The sequence below is a fragment of the Narcine bancroftii genome, chromosome 12 (assembly GCF_036971445.1).
Source record: "Narcine bancroftii isolate sNarBan1 chromosome 12, sNarBan1.hap1, whole genome shotgun sequence".
In the NCBI taxonomy this organism is placed as follows: Eukaryota; Metazoa; Chordata; class Chondrichthyes; order Torpediniformes; family Narcinidae; genus Narcine; species Narcine bancroftii.
In genome coordinates this window covers 185,732-201,266 of record NC_091480.1, presented here as the reverse complement: position 1 = coordinate 201,266, position 15,535 = coordinate 185,732, and positions in this window count along the sequence as shown.

Genomic DNA, 15,535 nt, shown 5'->3' with positions numbered 1-15,535 from the left:
AAATTGTTTACATCAGAGCCAAGTCTGAAACCACCTTTTATTGAACCAAGTGAGATGCAGGACTGGTCACGTGGCTGCTGGGGAGCACATGCAGATAGCCTTGTCCACAAGGAATCTTTTGAGTCCTCATTCTCAACATAGGGTGGCAGTGTCCTAGGGTCTCCTTCTTTCGCCTTGTCTTCCTTAATCATCTGGAACCTGATTTCTTTCCCCTCTCATTCAGCCTGCATTATTTTCTGCATCGCCTCCCTGTTACTCCCTTGCTTTCTGTTCCCTTCATTTTCTCCCTCATCATTAATTTTAGCAAAGATGACTGGCTTGGTTTAGTCTGAAACATGTATGAGTTTCAAGTGGAACATTTAAAGTGGGCTCAGTGCTGTTCAGAAATATTAGCAGAACAGAGGGTGACACCAGTCACTAATGGATAGAAGAGAAAAAGATCCCCCTCTCTTTGGTAAGGTCGTGGGCAAGAGACCTAAGAGAGGAACGAGTCTGAATAAACATCTTTCCTGATTAACTGTGTCCGGTGCATTGATTGAGTGGTGCTGTTGCAGCAGACCCCACTCTTATCCATAATTGATTGGAAACTAATCTATGGTCACTGGACCCAAAATGTTCACATACACGTTTTACCTCTCTAAGCATTACAGCATCGAAATAGGCCAACTTGGCCCTTCGAGTCCACGCCGAACACTTTGTCCTACCTCATCCCATAGACCTACACTCGCCCCTTGACCCTCCATTCCTTTCCTGTCCAAATACATATCCAACTTCTCCTTAAGTGCTAATATTGAGCCTGCCTCCTCCACTTCATCTGCAAGTCCATTCCACACACCCACCACTCTGAGTGAAAGTCCCCCCTCACATTTCCTCTAAACTTTTGCCCCTTTCTCTCAACCCACGTCAAATCTATACCCCAATAATTTTAAATACCTCAACCCAATCCAACCTCAACCTTTTATGCTCTGCAGAATAAAAATCTTGCTTAACCTTTCCCTATAACTTAGACCTGTGGTTTTCAAAATGCTCCCAAACTCAAATTCCACTTGAAGCAATCCCTACACCAGAAGTGCTCTGTGATTAGTCAGGGATTGATTCAGGTGCTATGAAAGGAACCATCTACATCCTACAGGATGGAGCGCCAGAATAACGTACATAGTTGAAGAAATTAAATTCCAAGACTTTGCTCTGCAAAGTGTTTCAACTTCAAAAGTACAGCCCCTCATGGCCAATCCCGGGAATTTACTGGGACAGGGTCCAGTGGAAAAGGGACACTGTCCAAATGCCAGTGTCAAATGATGTCATTTCACGCCACCTCTACCGCTACTCATATCCTTGGCGCTTGCCGATGTCGGCCTGATGGTAAAACCAGTGGAACAGAGACAGCAGAGAATCACCCGTTTCCAGTCGAAGGCAGAACACTCCGCTCCCCGGGGATGAGTTGTGTTCAGTGGGAAAGCAATCTTGTGTCCCAGTGGAAATGGCACCAAGGGCTTCCTAACCTGAGACACTGCATGGCCAATGAACTGGGATTCCCGTGGAAAAAGGGTTTCAGACTGCTTTGTAAAATCTGCATGCAGTGTTTCAACCGAAATCCAGCAACACTAACATGAGGCTGCTTTGTGCTATGTTGGGCAAAATGCGTGCGCAAAATTTGAAAATAGCGCACGGAAAGGCTGCTTCGGAAAGGAGAATGCAAATCAGAAACAAGCTGCTTTGAAATAGGTGGGTTAAGTTTTCAAAATAAAATCCAAGCCGACACTTGGCAAAAAAGTTGATGAAAAATGCATAATAAAGCATTTTTGTCTCACCAAATGTGCTGCAAAGTTTCAAGCATGAAACACTGCAACAAAGGGTGTTTCACAGATAGGGTACATGGGTTTTTGAATTTTTTTTACATCAATATACATATCAAAATTTTCCAAATTATAACTTATTTTAAACAAAACTGCAACCTCTTCCCTCCTTCCCAGTACAAACCCATACACTGACAGGGCTGACAACTGGGTTCCTCAAGAAAATTTTCATTGGTGAGGTCATTTATTTTTATAATAGAAGCACCTTTTTTATATTTGGGCCCATACGTTGTCCAGATATGGTTGCTATATTTTTGTAAATGTTATATTTATTCTTTAGATTGTGATTTTTGTTTCATGGGTAAAAACTGTTCATCTGTCTTCCATTGTACTAGCTGTAGAATGGAGTCAGATTTCCAACACATAACTTAGCATCAGCGAAAGCTACTTTAACAGCTCCAGGTCGTCTGGAAAGGCCACCCTGTTATCCTTGTTACTATTTCAGTAATATCCTGCCAGAAAGGTTTCACGTGACCACGTAGCATGTAAGAACCTTCCTATTTCTGTCCTACACCTCAAACACATCTCAGATAAATTTAAGATTTTGATTGAGGCAATTTCTGTGGTGTGAGGTATAATTGGTGTAGAAAATTATGTTACACTAATCTGTGTCTTGCTGCCCAGTCACCTTCTGTTATTTCAGCCGCTTTTAGGTGGCCAGAATACCTGACTGTAAAGCCGCCTATTCGACCCCAATGCGGCTGTCGGGTGGCCACCTGAAAGTGGAGAACCCGGCCACAAGGAGCACTAACCTAACCCTCCTTGGGTAGGTATATTCTCCGGTTCAGAGCACCCCTCCTCCCCCACTCCCCCCCACCTTTGCACCTGAACACAGCATCGTGAATGTAGCCCAAGACACAATCCTTCTCAGATATTTAATACAAGATTTAATATCCTATTAAATATTGTTTCTCTCACCATCAGGTAGGTAACAATTTAACAACAGACCCTTACTGTTAAAGTAAGTGACTTTAGCATCGCAAACCATTTATTCGGTTTAAAAAAATTATTTGGGGGCATTAGATTACATAAATAAAAACTCAGTTAAAAAAATAGTACATTGCTTCCAAAACTCAGAACTTTGACAGCTGCAAGCAGGGCTGCACAATTAAATGCTGACATAAATAGGTCCAACTTAAAGGTCTGAAGAGATCTCAAAAGAGATCTCAAAAGAGATACAGGGCTTGGAGAGGGGAAGGGAAAGCAGCAGTGACTACGTCCACAGGAGCCACGTTCGCTCGGACGCGGCTCTCCTTCAGTTGGCACGGTCAGGTGACAAAGACGTCTTCTCCGCGGCCACCTGAACGTTCCAGCTCCATCTGCATCGGACGGAGAACCTGAAAGCAGTTTGAGACTCCAAGATCTGACGCCCATCTCTCACTCGATCTCTGTCAACCTGGCTTTGCACTTTCATTTTAGACAGAAGTATAGGTGGGTTCTAAGATCTGGATCCATGTTTAAAACCTAGAAGCCCTAATGACACCAGGCTGTGGTTTAACAAGATTTTGTCTGCAGTTTTTCAAACGTGACAAAGGCAGGGTTTTGCATGATGGTTTGAAGTGTTGGAGGTGTGATTCACAGCATGAGACAGCACTCAGTCATTGTTTTCCAAAGATGGCCATTTCTGTGACTTGCAAAAAAAAACAGGGATGTTCTTTGCCAGTGATCTGTTTGTAATAAACACCCAAAATGATGGAGGAATTCAGCTGGTCTTTACAACATCTGGAGGAGACAAGTGCTCTTCTTCCACAAAAAACCCCGATTAGTGGAAGTGCAAAACAATCAGTCAATGTGCACATGCAGACAAATAAATGTGAACGAACTGGAATACAGAGAGAAAAAAAATCAATAAAGTGCAGAGGAAAGAATCCTTAAATGAGTCCCAAGCCACTTTTACACAAGCTGCAGTGTGACCATGTCGAGACGAGATTTTTTTTTTATTTTTTTTATTTTTTATTGAAACGAGATTTTTTAATGTGAATTCCATCCCGTAATTTATCCATTGGGACCCCGACACATTTTTACAGAGCAGCTGCAGTGTAAAATAACCACAGCCACTCTGTCAGAAACAGGCCTAATGAATACGACGTTCCCCTTCTGACAAACTCCGCAACACTGGAAGGCTGTGCAAAAGTGTCCCTGTGTAAACAACCACATCGGGACACACCAGAATTAAGTATCCAAATTTCTTTCAGAATAATTCCATTTTCTGTGTAAAAATGCCATCTGATTAAATTTGACATTGAGGAGTCTGATGGTGGAGGGGTAGCAGCTGTTCCTGAATCAGGGGTATGAGTCTTGTGGCACCTACACCTCTTCCCTGATGGCAGCAGCAAGAACAGAGCGTGTGCTGGATGATGTGGGTCTTTGATGATCGCTGCTGCTCTCAGAAGGTAGCATTCCCTGTAGATATTATTCATGGCGTTGGGCTGTGTCCACTATATTTTGCAGGGCTTTTTGTTCAGGGGTATTGGTGTCCTATTTAAGGTGGCCAGATCTCCAGTTTTGAGCCCACTTTCCTCCATCCGGCGCCACCTCAAGCCGGACATTAATTTTTCCTCCATTTGGGGGCAATGGCCCAACTAGCTTGGCCAGACATCCGGGTGTCAGCTCGACACCCCCAAATGGAGGACAAATTAAGGGGCAAAAAGGGCACTTACCTGTGTGCAGCCACGTTTCTTCTCACGTGCAGGTGGGATGAGGGGGAAGGGTGACAGCGGCACCTGTTCTTCCCCCCCCCCCCCCATCCAGTTTCTTACACTGACCCTGCACGTCTTCCGTTTTGGCAAGTTGGAAATGGCCACCTGACCTCAAACCTATCCAAACCTACTCCACAAACAGAATCTTCCCCACCTCACATTTCATAAACCTCTATTTTCCTTACATCCACGTACCAGAATGTTGTTAACTCGGCCTGCGACATCTTCAGTCACCAGACTTCACTCCACCAAGGACATCGACGTGACATTGTGTCTTAAAAAAGCAGCCTCTCACCTCAAAGACCCCACCACCCTCTTCACTCTGCTACCATCAGGGAAAAGGTACAGGAGCTCAAAGACGAGCACTCAGCAGCACAAGGACAGCTTCTTCCCCTCTGCCATCAGATTCTTGAACGATCAAGGAACCAAAGACACTGCCTTACTTTTCGTGCACTGTTATTTTCATAGTACTGTTGTAAAATGGTTGAAATAGGAATGTTGCTGTAGAACACAGAATTTCATGACTTGCTCGTGACAATAAAATCCTGATTCTGTTTCTGAGAACCACAAACGGCAATGAGGAAGCAGACAGGAGGGAGACAGATCAGCTCATTGAGTGGTGGCACAACAAGAACCTTAGGCTCAACATTAGCAAAACTAAGGAACTGATTGTGAACGTCAGGAAGGGAAAAACCTGGAAAATACAAACCAGGCCTCATCGAGGGAGCAGCAGTGGCAACGGTCAAGAACTACAAATTCCTGGATGTCAGCACCTCCGAGGATCTATCCAGGGGCCTCTGTGTTGATGCAATCATTTTATCTTTTTTTAAACTAATTTTTCAAAATATAATTTAAAGCAATTTTGCACAGGGAGAACATCCAAACTCCTTACAGACAGCACAGGTTCAAACCCCCGTCCCGATCGCTGGCGCTGCAAAGGTGCTGCTGTAACTGCTACGTCAACCATGCCCCACCACCAAAGTTATTGCACTCATAGGCATAAAGATTCTAAGGTATCAGATTAATATCCTGGGGAGATTGGGGGAGTGAGGGTTCAAACTGAGATAGAGGGTGGGAATCCATGCAAAAAGACAAGGAAGCAAAGTCTTGGCAACAACTGGGAAAGAATGGAGCGGAGAGAAGTCAAATGTTCAGGAGACAAAGATTCAGTTCCACGGAGAACTGAAGCAGAATCACAACCTATTGTCATGAACATGCCATGAAATTTGTTGTTTTGTGGTAGTGTTACACTGCAAATATTGCTATAAAATAACTTTCAAAAATAAATCAGTGCAAAAAAAAGGAAAAGTGAGGCTGTGTCTATGGTTCATTGTCCTTTCAGAAGTCTGTTGGCAGAGGAGAAGAAGCTGCTCTTGTGTCACAGGGAGCTCGCCTTCAGACTCTTGCACCTCTTTCCTGATGGTCGCAGTGTGAAGAGGGCATGGCCTGGGTGGTGTGGGTCCTTGTGTCAGTCCCCATACTCCAAAGTACCTCTGTTCTACAACACTCCCCACCATTCACCATCTCAGCCCCCGTATGCTGAAGTCTCTCTGTTCCATGATATTTCCCACCATTTGCTGTGTTACCTCGAGGTCTCGCTGTTGTATGACACTCCCCAATAGTCACCATGTCAGTCCCCATACCCCAAGGTCTCTCTGTTAAGAACATTAAAAAATTGGAGAAAGAGTAGGCCCTCCAGCCTGTCAAGCCTGCTCCAGCATTCAATAAGATCATGGATGATCTGATCGTTGACTCAACTCCACCTCCCTACCTTTTCCCCTTATCCCATGCTCTTCAACGACGACAGCTCGTCCTTCAAAACCATTATTCCCTCAGTGCTGGTCGAGAAGCTACAAACTCTAGACCTCTGTACACACCTCTGCAACTGGATCCTTGACTTTCTCCTCAGAAGACCACAGTCTGTACAAATTGGAAACAACATCTCCTCCTCACTAACCATCAACACAGGTGCACCCCAAGGATACGTGCTTAGCCCACTGCTCTACTCTTTATACACCCATGACTGTGTGGCCAGGCACAATTCCAATGCCATCTATGTTTTCTGATGATACCATGGTTGTTGGCAGAATCACAAATGGCAATGAGGAAGCGTGCAGGATGGAGATAGATCAGCTTGTTGAATGGTGTCATGACAACAACCTCACTCTCAGCAAAACTAAGAAGATGATTGTGAACTTCAGGTGGAAATCAGGGGAACACGACCCAGTCCTCATCAAGGACGAGTTGAGAGAGTGAAGAACTTCCAATTCTTGGGTGTCAACATCTCTGACGATCTGTCCTGGAACCTCCATGTGATGCAAACACAGCTTGTCAGTGGCTTCATTTTGTGAGGTGTCTGAGGAGATCTGGTATGTCACCGAAGACTCTTGTAAACTTCTGGCTGGTTGCATCACTGCCTGGTGTGGACGCATTAACACACAGGGCAAGAATAAACTCCAGAGGGTGGTTCACTTGGCCTGCACAGTCACCAGATTTCACTCCATCGAGAACATCGACTCAAGGCGGTGTCTTAACAAAGCAGCCAAACCATTCCCTCTTCACTTTGTTACCATCAGGGAAAAAGGTACAGGAGCCTAAAGATGAGCTCTCAGCAGCACAAGGACAGCTTCTTCCTTGCTGCCATCAAATTGCTGAATGATCCACGAATCAAAGACACAGCTTCACTTTTGGTGCATTTATTATTTTTACAGTAATGTACGACAACACTGCCGTAAAACTCCGAACTTCATGACCTGTTCAGATTATAAACCCTGATTCTGATTCTGAATTATGGAGTGTGCCACAGAAAAAAATAAATAAATCCAGATAAAAAAATGTTAAGCCCCACCCCCAAAACAAGGTTGAAACTTAATGTTGATGAAACAACGTCGCTGTGAATGGGGGTGGGGGGTAAACAGTAAACCCACGTTCTGTATTAACACTGAACCTGGAGATGATGGTGATCATCCATGAACGGGTCCCATAACATTTGGAATCTCCTGTTTGAATTACCAATTGCAAATCTAATTTTCCCCAATTTAAACAGAACCTAACGTCCCTCAGCCATTGTGCATAAGTAGGGCCGAGGTTTAATCTTTCCACTTCAATAAAATAGCACATCTGGATCAGCAAGAAAGTGAAAGCCAAAAATCACAAGCCTCAAAATAAAGGAACAGACACAGGCCATTCGGCCTATCAAGTCTTTTGCACAAATCCACCCTAAACTCAACCACTCGCATCTCGTTCCAAATTCCAGCCCAATCCCTTGATACGATACCCCAACTCATAAGACACCCATCAATCTCCCCCTTAAACTCACTCAATTATCCCACCTCTCCACAGCCGTCTGTGGCAATGAATTCCATAAATCCACAACCTCGCAAGAACAGGGGTGGGCGGGGATGGAGAATTAGGATTGCCACACTGTGAAACCACGTTTGAGGGAGGTGGAGGTGGCACCTGCAGAATATTTTGAATCGGTGACTGAACTGTATTCAAGGACTCGGCCTCAAACATGAATGAATCTGCCATGCCTGTCTGGAATATAGGGGTTAATTAATCATAGAAAATATGTAGAATATATGCTTATGTACTATTAATTTTGTATACATGAATCCAGTACTATGTAACAATTTAATATTTATCTCATGGTGAAGGGAAAGAGTAATGTAAGTAAGGGGCAGCCACAGTATGTCAGAAACAAAGAGAATGGAATAACTCAGACGACACATAGACTAAATTGAGGGTAGGGTAAAGCCAGAGTCCGACAATTTGGTGACCCCGACGTGATGAAGATGGAGAAGTGACGGAAGAGAAAGAGACGAAACAACGGTCGATTGTGGTGTGGTGATAACAACAAGTGGCCACTCAACAAAAGGAGGTAAGCAGACGCCTGTTTAAACGAAGGTCTGCTATTGGCAATGATAAAATTGTGTGTTGTCACCACTCTGCAAAAGTCCTAGTAGAAGCCAATGAATAAGGCTTAAAAAACCCAGGGGTTAGAGTCCCCTGGAGAAAATGGGGGTTAGAGGCCCCCTAGAGGAACAGGGGTTAGAGAAACAGGGGTTAGAGGCCCCTGAAAAAATAGGGGTTAGAGTCCCCTAGTATAGACATACATATAAAAGTTAGAGTTCTTGGCCAAATAGATTTAGTAAACATATTGTAGAAGTTACGTTTTTTAATAGTGTGCTAAGTTTTCCTTGTTCAATATTGTATAATAGTTACATTTTTAGTGTGCTAAGTTTTCCTTGTTCAATGTTGTATAATAGTTACGTTTTTTAATAGTGTGCTAAGTTTTCCTTGTTCAATATTGTATAATAGTTACTTGTTTTAGTATTGTGATAAGTTTTCCTTTTGTGTTTGTAGGAAAGTGTGAAAGTTCAAGGTAAATTGAAGGGAGTTGAAAAAGGAGGTACAGGAACATGAGAAAGAGGGACAAGGGTCTATCTTGAATAGAAGAAAATTTAAACAACAGAAGGAAGCGAAGGAGTCAGAGGATGAGGAGATCTCGACTTTTTTGAGTCAGTGTAAGGAGAGTTGGACGGAAAAAGCAGGAGTACACCCAGCCACAGACCCCTTGCAGACTACACTCTTTAGGGCTGCAGTAACGAGCGGACTGCCAGCTGTACTTAGGGAGGCATTAGAGAATAACCCTGATATTCCTGGCTGCTCGAATGAGCAATGGGAAAAACATTTGACCCATCACATGAAACGTTACAGGGCTAAGCAAAAGGAGGACAAACAAACTACGGAGTCGGCACAAGTGCAACTCCTGAAGTTTCAATTGGAAGAGGCTAGGAAAAAGGCAAATGAGGCAAAAAAGATTTCCTCAAAGGGTGCAAACCAGATGATTCAGCAGCCACCGCAGCCACCACAAGGGAATAATACAAGTTGGCACCCTGCCCCAAGTTGGGCACCGGGTCCCACCTATGTGGGCAGAATGGGAGGTCCAATGGGGGGGATTCCGAGTAAGAGGGAGAGGTCGGGGTGCCCCACGAATGCAGCCAGCCGTATGTTTTGTATGCGGTCAGCCAGGACACTGGAAGAGAGACTGCCCCCTAGTTTGGGGTCCTCAGGACACTGGGGGAAGGGGATATGGACCACCACAAAATGAGCATTGGGTCCAGCCCCAGAGATCGTCAGTGCCACCCCCGGTACATCAGGCACCCCATGCGGCTCTAGCTCCGAAGAGACAATTCCCTTTGCTGACAGAGGAGGAGCAATATTGCTCACAGTGACGGAGCCCGAGCACCCACGAGCAGGCTAGGTTGGCAGACCCTTTCCTGCAGATTAAAATAATGGACATGGAAGTATCCTTTTTAGTGGATACGGGAGCCAGATTTTCAACACTTACTGGCGCTGAGTTTCAAACTAAAACATCATCCTCTAGCGTCCAGCTGATAGGGTTCTCGGGTACACAAGAAAATCTGCCGTTTTCTACACCACTAGTCACTTCTGTGGCAGGACAGACTTTTACACATCAATACATTTTGTCAGCCATGTGCCCTACTAATCTTTTGGGCAGAGATCTGCTGGTCAGGTGTGGAGCATCGATCCTTTGTGGACCTAGCAGATTAGAGGTCATCTTTCCAAATGGATATTCAATGAACTGTTCATTAACTACGCTTTGTTCCAGTTCTCAGATGTTGGTGTCAGCCGCTGGAGGATCCACGTCTGAGGGACTATGGGCCGACATTTACTGGGGGCTGCTGGAACCAGAGGACCCACAGAAGGGAGGGCTGCTAAAGCTTTATAATCAATGGAAGCTGTGGATCCAGACGTAACACCCATATACCCCTCCCTCGGACCCCCTCCATGTTACCCTCTTTTATGATAGAGATGGGGATGAAATTTATCAGCATGCCTTTTATGCAGAGGTAGAGGGCATGCAATGGGAGATTAATTCGGACTACATAGTGGTAGGAAAGGAGAGAGTGGCCGCAACGGTGGCACTGACATCTGAGCAGCTGGAATGGTATGTGATGGCCGGTGAGGCCATTCCTCATGTCACTCTTGCAATTGGCACTAATCACCAGGCAAAAGATTTGGGACCGATGTGTCAGAACTTGATGTCCTTGAGGGACTGGTCTGACACTCAATTACTGACAGTGCAGTTCTCTCTATCTGGTCAGGCGTACAGGATTTTGAACCCTTCAAATGATCGGGTTCTCCTTGAGCATAGACAGATTGAACGCTTACATGGTAGAGAAAGGATGGATCATCCCGACTCTGCCCCTATGTTAGATTCTATCCCTGAGGTCCTTTGGTCAGTGGGACCAGCAGACGTGGTTTTTGCCAGCAGGTTGATCCCATAACATTTGAACTCAGATTATACTCCCATTTGGCAGACACAGTATCCCCATAAGCCTGAGGCTGAGGTGGGTCTGGCAGATACCATTGATGGCCTTATGTATTCAGGGGTGTTGGAACATTCGTGTTCAAGTTGGAATACACCCATCTTAACTGTTCTGAAACAGGACACGGGCAAATATCGGATGGCCCATGACTTAAGGCGCATTAATGGTATTGTGCGAACACCCACAGTTCCAGTACCGAACCCATATACCACCATGACTGCTTTAACTCCAGACCACAAGTGGTTCTCTTGTATAGATTTAGCGAATGCTTTATTTTGTTTGCCGCTAGCAGAACAGTTTAGAGATGTGTTTTCCTTTACGTATAGAGGTATAAAGTTACGTTATACTCGACACCTGCAGGGCTTTATCAGATTTTGAAAGAACAGCTGGGGGGGCTAGTACTGCCATGTGGGGTAGTTCTGATCCAGTACGTAGATGATATCTTTTTGGCAGTATCTGAGCCTGTCTCCTGTTTGGAGGCTACAAAACTCCTGCTAGTGCAGCTGTTCAAGGCAGGTTTTTAAAGTCTCTCGTTTAAAGTTGCAATGTTGTAGACAAGTAGTCTCCTTTTTAGGAAGAATGGTCTCAGCGCATTGTGGGTTTGACAGGTTATAGTAGGCAGTTTATCCCATCGTATGGTGAGTTGACATATCCACTGCGAACTTTGGTGAATGAGCAGGGGATGAGGAATCTGGGAGCTACACTTGATTGGACTGCACAGGCTGAGATGAGTTTTATTCTACTTTAAGCAAGCTCTTACAACCGCTATAGATTTGGCGATTCCAAATTATAGACACCCTTTCTTTTTGGATGTTTCTGAAAAAGCACACACGATTGTTGGTGTCCTTTTTCAGAAAAAAGGGGGTGGAAGATGTGTGCTCATGTATGTGAGTATAACACTAGATCCGACTGAAGACAGACACCCACCATGCACGAGACATGCAGCGGGGTTAGCAAAGATTTTACAAAAGGTGACACACATAGTGATGGGACAGTTTATTATGATGCCCTGATGGTATTAACAACACACAGTATTGTAGCATTTGTGAGCTTGACAGCGTTTACAATGACATCACTGAGGCAGACGAGACTGGAAAAGATTCTGAATGCTCCAAATATTACATTTACCCATGAAGGCATTAATATGGCAGACAATATGGGAGAGGGAGAACCACAATGTTGTGAAAAGAGGATTCTAAGGGATATTAAAATAAGACCCGATTTACAGGCTTCACCCTTGAGAGAACCAGATGAAACCTTATTTACAGATGGTTGTCGTTACAGACATCCTGCGGACGGATTAAAAGCCACCTATGCAGTAGTACGGAGAACCACAGAGGATTTGAAGAAATTATTACAGGGACAGTGAGAGGAAAGGAGTCAGCACAACTGGCCAAACTACAGGGAATGATAGCAGCATTAGAATGGGCAGAAGGAAAGGAGGTAAATATATATATAGATTCAGCATATGTGGTAGGGACAATACAGGTTGAGCTGAGTCAATGGATTAGAAGTGGGTTTTTAACAGCAGCAAGGACCCCAATTAAACATGAGAAGGATGTTAGGAAATTGGCTGAGACCCTCTTGAAACCAAGGGCATTAGCAGTTATTAAATGTAAGGGCCATGATAAAACAGATACGATGGTAGCTCGGGGAAATCAGGAAGCGGACACGGCCGCAAAAAGGGCAGCAGGGTACGCCCCTCAGTTTATTATGATGCAGGCAGATAGAATGGCACGTGACTTATTGCCACCTTGTGAGGTAGGAGTAATAATTCAGGAACAAGCGCAGGCATCACCTCAGGAAAGGATGGTATGGGAGGAAAGGGGGGCAACCAAGAATCAAGGACTGTGGAGATCGATAGACGGTAGGCCAGTTTTACCATCTGGACTCATGAAGCCCTCCTAGAGGAGGCGCATGGGTTAACACACTGTGGAAAGAAGCAGATGATAAGGTATTTGATACATTGGTGGCACCCCTTCCTGCCGGCGAAGGTGGAGAACCATATCAGAGAGTGTGCGGTATGTATAACTTTCAATGTCAAGGCGACTGTGAAGCCGCATGAAGGACAGTTTCCGTTGCCTAAGTTACCAGGGCAGGAAATTGTAATTGATTACACGGACATGATTGAGAGGGCAAGTGGTTATCAATACCTTTTAGTAGCAGTAGATGTGTTCACAGGTTGGCCGGAGGCAATCCCTGCCAAAAGAGAAGATGCAAAGACGGGAATTAAGTTCCTAATCAACCAGTACATTCCTATACATGGGTTTCCTAGGAAGATCAGGTCAGATAATGGAAGTCATTTTAAGAATGAAGATTTACAGGAGGTAAAAGCGATGTTAGGGTTAAGACATGCCTTTAGAATGGTGTATCATCCACAATCCCAAGGAAAAGTGGAGAGAATGAACCAAACAATAAAAGGTAAGATCGGGAAAGTACAGGCACGGACCAAATTAAATTGGGTGGATGCGCTGCCCCTGGCATTGATGTCAATAAGGAGTTCGGTAAGTTATGTGACAGGATTTACTCTGTATGAACTACAAACGGGGCACCAGTTTCCGGGACCTGGAGCCGGGATTCATACCACAAAGGAAGAGGTAAGTCCAATGAAATGTAAGCTTTATTATGATAAACTAACGGCTCTGGTATCAGCTTTTTCACAACAGGTTACAAGTACCGAATGGAAAGGTGAAACCCCAATACCATCAGCTGCGGAGTGGGTTCTGCTAAAGGTGATCAAGAGAAAGTGGTCGGAGCCCAGGTGGACAGGACCCTACAAAGTGGTGGAAAGAACGTCCCACGCGGTTCGACTCCTGGGAAAAGGAGAGATGTGGTATCATTGAAGTCAGTGTACAGCAACGAACCCACCTACACGGACACTGGAACAGATTCGAACGGAGATGACTGAGAACCTGTCAAGCAACTACGGACTAAGAACTTTTTGAACGGGTCCCTTTAAAGAGACTATTGGATTGCGGTGACTGTATTTCAGTATTTGAAGTGATACTTCTATATTGAAGTCAACAGAATTTAGGGGGCTGTGATGGACACTATGTGGGGACTATGGGTGATGTTGTTCCTAGCCCTTGAAGCATCTGGAGAAGGAAACAACTGTACAAAGTGTTTGTGGTCAGCCTGGGAGGCCCATAACGAACTGAAACAGTACTTTGCGGATTGGACTGACGTTCCTGAACACTGTGTTGGGGCCCCCACTGGACTGAAGTGTGTTCATAATGGCCAAGTTTGTGAGGTTAAGTTTAACAAGGGGTCGGAGATGCCGGTCCTTGCAAAAACTCCTGAGGTCTTGGTCCCATAAGTTAACTGGTGGTTGGTCTCATTTTCATGAGACCAAAAGAGGGACTGTTGGAATCTAGGGGTTAATTAATCATAGAAAATATGTAGAAGATATGCTTATGTACTATTAATTTTGTATACATGAATCCAGTACTATGTAACAATTTAATATTTATCTCATGGTGAAGGGAAAGAGTAATGTAAGTAAGGGGCAGCCACAGTATGTCAGAAACAAAGAGAATGGAATAACTCAGTAAGAAGGCAGAAGGAGGTGTTGAGTAGAACAGAACATGGCCAAATGAGAACAAAGAAATAATTAGAAATATCTGGGGTATGAATTGATTTCTGATCAAAATAACAGGATATTTTTGCCTTGAGGATTAAGATGGGAGCTCTATACCCCAGATATCTGCAGAGCAGGAAATTACTTGTGATAAATCTTGTGCAAGAAATCTAGCAAAGAAAGCCAACTTTTGTTCTGTATGATAAGGTTGAGCTATATAAACTGTAGAGACTGGACAGTAGAGGTCAGTCTTGGGGAATAGCTCACTGTGCAGGTGACCTATGAACTAACGACTGATCCAGAGCTCTGTTAAGCTTTATTCTTGTGCTGTGTAATAAACTGATTGTTGAACCGAATACCTTCTCCTATCACTTCATTCAACGAGCACGCTGGACTCAGACGACACATAGACTAAATTGAGGGTAGGGTAAAGCCAGAGTCCGACACAGGATACCAGAAAGGTTCACCTCAGGTTGAGTCAGTGGTGAAAAAGGCAAATGCAATGTTGACATCCCTATCAAGGGAATAGGACACAAGAGCAGGGATGTGATGTTGAGGATTTACTGTGTAAGGCACTAAAGAGGTCTCACAAAGTTCAGGGCACAGTTTTGGGCTCCTTATTTCAGAAAGAATAGGGGAGGATTCAGAGAAGATTTACAAGAATTATTCCTGGAATGAAGGGATGAGCAGATGAGGAATATCTGACAGCTCTTGGTCTGGACTCCTTGGACTTCAGAAGAATGAGGGGAAACCACAGGAACATGAATGAATGTTGAAAGGCCCGAATAGAGTAAATGTGGTGAACTTGTTTCCCAGGATAGGGGAGTGGAAGACAAAAGGGCACAACTTCAGGATTGAAGAGCCCCCATTTCAATGGGGAGGAATTTCTTCAGCCAGAATACGGAGAAGCTCTGAAATTTGCTGCCATGGGCACCTGTGGAGGCCAGGTTGTTGGGTGTATTCGAGGCATAGATTGACAGCCGTCTGTTATAAACTAACGACCCTTTTAATTATGCTTGGGACGAAAAGGTGTTTTTAAAATTTTAT